The sequence below is a fragment of the Podarcis raffonei genome, chromosome 11, assembly GCF_027172205.1.
Source record: "Podarcis raffonei isolate rPodRaf1 chromosome 11, rPodRaf1.pri, whole genome shotgun sequence".
Classification (NCBI taxonomy): domain Eukaryota; kingdom Metazoa; phylum Chordata; class Lepidosauria; order Squamata; family Lacertidae; genus Podarcis; species Podarcis raffonei.
In genome coordinates, this window is record NC_070612.1 from 38182433 (window position 1) to 38189803 (window position 7371).

Consider the following 7371-nt stretch of genomic DNA (forward strand, 5'->3'; position numbering starts at 1 on the left):
TTTCTAGCTACTTAGAAAGTGAGCGTCCTTTGGACACCATACAAGCTAACAGGGAATATCACAGCAGCAAATATCATCCACTTGGTCTCAATCAACCCAGTTATATATATATTTATTTAAGGGAACCCAAGCAAAAGGCGGGGCCACTGATCAGAGCAGCAGGAAGGCACCGCACCGAGTCCCTGATAGCCAGCCTGTCAGCCAATGAGCAGCGGGCCTCGTGGATTTAGTGGGTGCCAAAACAAATGGGCTTTCTCCCCTCCCTCCGGTTCCCCCCTTATCGCGGCGGGTGTCTCCTGCTGCTCCTCGTGGGGCGCCTTTCCCACTATTACTGCCGCCGCCGCCGCCGCCGCTTCTTTTTTAGGCCGGCCGCGGTCCTCCCGCCTTTCCCCTCCTCGCCCCGCTTGCGAAAGCCTCGCTGCGTCCTGCATAACCGCCTCTCCTCGGCCGCCTGGTAAACAAAGGGAGATGGCGGGGGAAGCCGGAGGAGGGGAAAAAAGACAACCAGCAGCAGCACCGCGGTCGGCTCCTGCGAGCCTCTATATGGGGGTGGAGGGCGGGGGCTGAGAGTGGGAAAGCGAAGGCGGTCGGACAAACGGACCGGCCTGAGGCGCAGCGGCTGAACAAAAGCGGCGTTTCTCCCCCTCAGCTCACCCGCTTTCCACACAGAACCGAGCAAAACCGCCTGGGCCGGGCCCTTTCCTTCCTTCCTTCCTCCCTCAAGCCGGAGCCTCGGCTCCCAACTCCCTTCTAGCTGGCTGGCTCCCTCCCTCTCCGCCCTTCCATTGCCCCACCGCGGCCTACACAAGGCGCCCAAGCCGTGTATGGCGTGCCTCTCTCCGATCCCCACATCCTGCCCTCCTCCTTCGCTCTCCGTCGGGCCGCACTTACCGCCAGGCCTGCCTGGGCCTCTCCTGAGGAGCCAGCGAGGGGGAGAGCGCTGCAGCCGGGCCTCGAGGAAGGAAGGAAGGAAGGAGCGCTCCGGGGCCTGCCGGGATCTCTTCCCTCTCTCCTCTTTCCTCTGCTGCTTCTCTGGCCCTCCCTCTTGGCCTACCCGAAAAAAAGAGAGGAGGACGGGAGGGAGGGAGGGAGAAGCAGCGCGAGCCCCCTCAGAAACAGAGAGAAGCGGTTTAATAGGGAAGAGCGCGGCGGGAGGGAAGAGAACGGGTTAAAAAAAACCACCCCGAGGTGAGCGGGCGCGCGACGCCGTTGCTTTAAGTCCTCCCGGCCGCCGCCGCCATCACGCTGCCGCAGCCGCTCCGTACAGCGTCCTCCTCCTCCTCCTCTTTCCTTCACCCCCCTCCCCTCCCCTCGTCCGATGGAAACCCCGGGCGTGATGTCAGCCCTGGGACAGAGCGGGAAGGGGAGGGAGGAGTCACGGGCGAAGGGAAGCGGGCGGCGCGGCTCGCGCAGGACGACGACGGCGACGTCGGCGGCCGCGAGGAGGGAGGGAGAAGGAGGAGAAGAGGGCCGCGCCAGGCCTGCCGGGAGGGAAGAAAGCGGGGAGCCTGTGGCGCGCGTGGAGTGGTCACGAGGGGTCTGTGGGAATTGCGGCTCCGGGGCTCGCGGGGTGAGGGAGGGCGCCGTCAGTGACTCCACTTTATAAACCCACTTCGCTTTTGCTGCCCGCGTGTGTAAATACTCTTCTCCATAGGAGCCGACTCCTAGGAGCCGAGAGGGTCTTCACCCCACCAATCAAATTTTTAAGGGGGTGAGCCCCTCCATCCCCACTTGATGGGCATTGCCATTCACATAGTGTGTGTGCAGCGCGTCATGTGATGGATTATGTGGGGCGGGGCTTACCTGGGAGCCCCCCTTCCATTTTTTTTATATTCAAGTTGGCACCGCTGCTTTTCTCTGCCCTTCAAAACTTGCGATCTCTCAAATGTACTGTACCTCGAAGAGGGGTTATGCAAACCTTGTTACGATGTTGGAGGCAAAGCTCTGTGGCGAAGAGAAGCAGAACTTGTTGCTCTCTCTCTCGTCCCTTCCCCCTTCCTCTTTTTTTTGTTTTTGGGTATTCATCCTTCCAGCAGGCAGAAATTCAGTAGGTGGGGAGGATTTCCTTTTAGGATTGTTGTTGGAATGTTTGCTGTTACAGTTTGAACTTGGCTTCCATTTGATCATTGTAATTGATTGCTTTGAAATCATTTTTGCACTATTAAGTCCCCCAATCCCCCCCCCACAACCTGCCTTTTCTTTGCCTGACCTGCCCCATATTTTGCCCAACCAAAAGTGGCAACCCTACTTGCTGTATTTGCCACCGACTTCTCAGCTGCTTGAGAACTCAGTAGTTGTGTCCTACTGCCTTGTAGTAGTTTCAGGCTGCAATTCTGAAGTCAGTGGCTGTTTTCTTCTGGAGTAAGCTTGCTTAGGGACAGACTTTCGCGCTTGGTTGGTGAAAGTCACCCCATTCATATGCCTTTAAAGTGTATGTGCTTTATAACTTCGAAAAAATGTAGTTGCTTGTGGAAAGCTATATTGCCCCCCCCTCTAGTTGGAAGGCTATGTGCACTGCTTTAAGGCGAGAAAACTTCTCAAGCTGTGTATTCCTCAAAGTAGCTGAGTAATAGGAGCATTATGTAAGACTGTGAACTGTGGATGAGTTCACGGAAGCTGTGATTAATACTGGGACATAAGTGGGAAATCCAAAATTTGGTTGGGAATATAGCCTTCTAGTACCAGGTTTGTAAACCAGCTCAGTTCACAGCCACACTTCACATCTGGCAAATGCTTGTGGTAGGAAAGGCTGATTTCAAGTGAGATTTCAGAATCAGAATTCAAACTTAATTTCCTGCTCTTAATTATCAACTTGTGTTCCCCCACCCCCTTCTGAGACAAATTTTCCGTAAAGCACATTAACAGTTTTTATCAGATCAAAACTGGGCTACGAAAGAGAACTCCACACCAGCAAAACGTGTATTCTGTCCAGCTTCTTCCGTGTTTCTTCCTACCTTACGTTTTATGGCCATTGTCATCTCTAAAAGCACAGCTGTCATGAATATAGCTATGCTTCCAGCATATCTCCTGACATTTGAAAGATGAAGCAAATACATGGGTCACCCCTCAACCAGTAGAGATCAGCTGCTCTCTACAGCACATTCAGTCTTAAGGCATCTGTATGCTGCCAACTTTGTTTTAACTAAGATCAATTTGGTTTCTTGCAGTGAAATCTGAGAACTATAGGTTGTTCTTTTTTAAAGTTTTGGTTAGAATTCAGTTTTGTAGATAGTAAAATTGTGTTCAAGGCTGCTAGATTCCTGTCTGCTTCCCACATTTCAAAGACTCTAGCTCCAAAATTCATTGGAAAGAATCTATGGCTGTTAAGTTTGTAGCATAGGTCTTAAGGCAGGAGTGGATAACCTATGGCCCTCCAAATGTTGTTTGACTCCCATCAGCCCCAGCTAACATGATCAATGGCCAGGGATGAAGGAAGTTGTAGTCCAGCAATAGATTGTCCATCCCGTCTTATCCCTGCAAATCACAGTAGATTTCTAAGAGAATACAGGGTGTTTGTTGAAGGAAATAACCCAATTCTTCCAGGTACAAACTACAAAGTTTTCAGATATTCAGGAAGACGTTTCTCAAGAAGGCATTCTTTCCTTGATTATACTTAGGTTATAGAATCATAGAGTTGGAAGAGACCACAAGGGCCATCGAGTCCAACCCCCTGCCAAGCAGGAAACACCATCAGAGCACTCCTGACATATGGTTGTCAAGCCTCTGCTTAAAGACCTCCAAAGAAGGAGACTCCACCACACTCCTTGGCAGCAAATTCCACTGTTGAACAGCTCTTACTGTCAGGAAGTTCTTCCTAATGTTTAGGTGGAATCTTCTTTCTTGTAGTTTGGATCCATTGCTCCGTGTCCGCTTCTCTGGAGCAGCAGAAAACAACCTTTCTCCCTCCTCTATGTGACATCCTTTTATATATTTGAACATGGCTATCATATCACCCCTTAACCTCCTCTTCTCCAGGCTAAACATGCCCAGCTCCCTTAGCCGTTCCTCATAAGGCATCGTTTCCAGGCCTTTGACCATTTTGGTTGCCCTCCTCTGGACACGTTCCAGTTTGTCAGTTTGTTATGCAATATATTTGCAGCCAACAGTATTTATATTATTCATGATGCCCCTTTAAATACTTAGGCATAAATCCAATGGAGAGATGCTTAATCCCACTGATTTCAGCAGGCTTAACCATGCCTAACTCTGTTGGGTTTAGTCCTTTGCTCTTGAATTTAAAACAGGTTTATACTCAGTTTAATCAATCAGTTATGGAGATAGAAAGCCAGCAGGAGTAAGTAACTTCCTGTGTAATGTACAGGGCATCACATGTATGATTATCTGCTGGCAGGGAACAAATTGTTGGTGTGTCCCTAAGACAATGAGCTCCTGGCTCTTGGTTCCTTTGAGCCTAGGGTAGCTAACCTGGAGAAGCTAAGAGAGGTCTATATATGAGATCTTCAAGGTTATGGCACAATATAATCTGTTGTGATGGAGAATGGAGCCTTGGGGATAGGAAGGCATCATACTGAGGAAGAGTTGCTTAAAAGGGGTCCATTTGATGATGAACAGCAATGAGGTGGAGCTGTAACAGGCATGCTTACTGCAAGGTGGCTTGCCTGCAAGGTGTGAAGGATATGGATATTGAATGCCATCTAGAAAATGCAGAAGAGAAATCCATGGCTTTGGTGCACGTTGATCCCAGTGCTGTTGAGAAAAGTAGTGCTGCAGTCGAAGAAGAAGAAGAAGAAGAAGAAGAAGAAGAAGAAGAAGAAGAAGAGGAAAACTTAGCTAAGATTTTTAAATTCAGGATCTCCAAAGAAGCATTTCAGGGATAAAAATGTCCAAATCCGGGGCTACTTTCAGTGGATAACAGGGGGGTGGTGTGGGAAAAGGGGTTTATATAGCATAGGTACTGGGGAAATTTTGGTTGAAGCAAAGATGGTAGGATGATCTACAGTTAAACCACTGCGGAACTGGAAAACTGCCACTTGATATCAGAAAGCTTGCAGATCAACTTTTAAATTCTTTTCTATTTGAAAGCCATCAGGAGCTTAGACTCATTGGGTTCAGGATGATCCTTCCATAAAGAATAATGGTGTAAGTCTTCCAGGTCATATAATTAACAATAGGGCAGAATATGCAAGAAGTCGTGACATGACATAGATGAAAAAGGGGAGGAATGCTGCCTATGGGAAGAACTGTAGCAGCAACATACCTGCCATGCTTTGCTTTGTTCTGAGGGAGGTAGATTTGGTATGATAATTGTATTTTCATGCCTTCACCAAAGCTATGAGAATAATCTTGAAATGGTTCTTTATTTTCAGTTACTGGGAAAGTGCACATTGGAATTCTTAGAAAGACCCACATCCTTTTGATACAGTGAATGCTTTGGAACACTTAATCATAGGATTCAGTCCAGGGTTGCATCCCAAGAGGTGCCCAAGATCTTATGTGAGATATATGTGCTGTCAGACTGATTGGAAACAGTAACCACCGTGCTAACAAATATGTAAGTGGAAGGCATAGCCACATTTAATTCCAAAGTAGGGGAAAAAAATAAAAAATGAGTTAATTGAGGTTAAAAGAGGGTGTCAAGAGGGGCAATTCTCTTTAGGATGCGTGGAAGTTATTTAAAACCACAATAACAGAAGCTTGGCTAGCATGTATGCTACTGATTGAAAAGCTGCAAACAAACCCAAGAGCTTGTCAATGTCGTTTACAAGTAGAGTCAGGGAAGCTGTAATAGTTGAGAAGGCTTCCGTGGAGCCTGGAGGTCTTGTCCAAGCAAGGGGAATGAAAAGAAGCAGTAATACTGGGGGTGTAGCAGGAACCCCCCCCACCCCAATCATTCTGTTTGTACAAACTTCACACACACACACACACACACACACACGCCACATTTCTGTTATAAATTCATAGAAAATCAACCATACATCGGATTTGCACTGTTCCATTTTATTTTACTCCATATGACAAGAACTATCAAAGGGGGGTGGCTTGGTCCTGGTCAGCCATAATCCCTTCACCGTCTCAGCACATCCACAGGAGCCCTGCCCAGTTGCTATGCCAACCCTGATCCCAGACAGAAGACAATCAAGATCACAAAGAACTTGCATATGGGAGTGGATTCAGCATGGACTGAAACAAAGGACAATGATCAGATCTTCCCTCTGGGGGCAGGAAACTGCAAACTCCCCTTTGTCTCCTGGAAGTGACTCATGGGGAGGGGGGAAAGGAGGAACCAGCCAGGTGACAAGACACTCAGGTTACCACCAACTCCTCCCTCAACCCCTCCTTTCTGTAATGTATGCATGATGTTTCTGGGGGTGGGCTTGACCTAGAGGAGGGGAATTTCAAAAAGTTTTTATAAGACCTTGCACACTATTTTTCTGGGTCTTTCCTCTCTCTTGCAAGTGAGGGGAACACCCTGTTGCAACAGTTCAATAAAGGCCAAGCCTACAGGCTGCTGTTTTGCTCCAAGTTATCCTGGTTGGTGTCTTTACTTTTTGTCCAAGGGAGCCCTCGGATTTTTCCGGTAACAGGGGAAAGAATTGCAGGTAACAATACGTGGGAGGGGAAAGAAAGTAAGAAATAAATGGCAAAAAAGATAAACAATAAACACTGCATTAAATATATCAGAAGCAGGAAACAGCTAGGTATTGGACTGTATGTGTCAACAGTTTGGAGACAACAGTTTTGCTTATGCCTAGCCATGTATCCTGGAACTCTACTTACGATTGAACCTGTACTTGGAGTTGATGCTAAGATCGTCTGGTGATTTTATCAATAAAACTTTCATGATTTCCTGACCTGAGAATTGTGAATCCTTCATTCATGGGTGAAAGCATTAAGTTACATATATTCCTAACAACAAAACAACACCTTGAAAGGGACATGAAGCAACTGAATGTTGACATGTATAAATGTTGCTGTTTTCATTGGCAAAAAGGCATATTATCATGGTATAAAGGTAAAGGGACCCCTGACCGTTAGGTCCAGTCGTGAACGACTCTGGGGTTGCGACGCTCATCTCGCTTTCCTGGCAGAGGGAGCCAGCGTACAGCTTCCGGGTCATGTGGCCAGCATGACTAAGCCACTTCTGGCGAACCAAAGCAGCGCACAGAAATGCAGTTTACCTTCCCGCCCAAGCGGTACCTATTTATCTACTTGCACTTTGATGTGCTTTCAAACTGCTAGGTTTGCAGGAGCTGGGACCAAGCAATGGGAGCTCACCCCGTCGCGGGGATTCGAACTGCCGACCTGAACAATGAGCCCTAGACCTGCGTGGTATAAACCACATGGTATATGTTGCACTAAATGCCAGAAAAAAGCAGCAGCATTATAACAGAAAGCTAAGAAGACATGGCA

At 48.0% G+C, this 7371-nt stretch overlaps 1 protein-coding gene across 4 annotated transcripts in view; it reads right to left on the bottom strand.

Moving 5' to 3' along the window:
* CHD1 (chromodomain helicase DNA binding protein 1) overlaps positions 1–1432 on the bottom strand; it is a 43964-nt gene extending 42532 nt beyond the window's left edge. For all 4 annotated transcript variants that reach the window (XM_053407859.1, XM_053407858.1, XM_053407857.1 and 1 more), the window contains exon 1: positions 892–1432. The gene's annotated coding sequence lies outside the window, so the exon portion shown is untranslated. The remainder of the gene's footprint in view (positions 1–891) is intronic.
* Positions 1433–7371: the final 5939 nt, after the last annotated feature.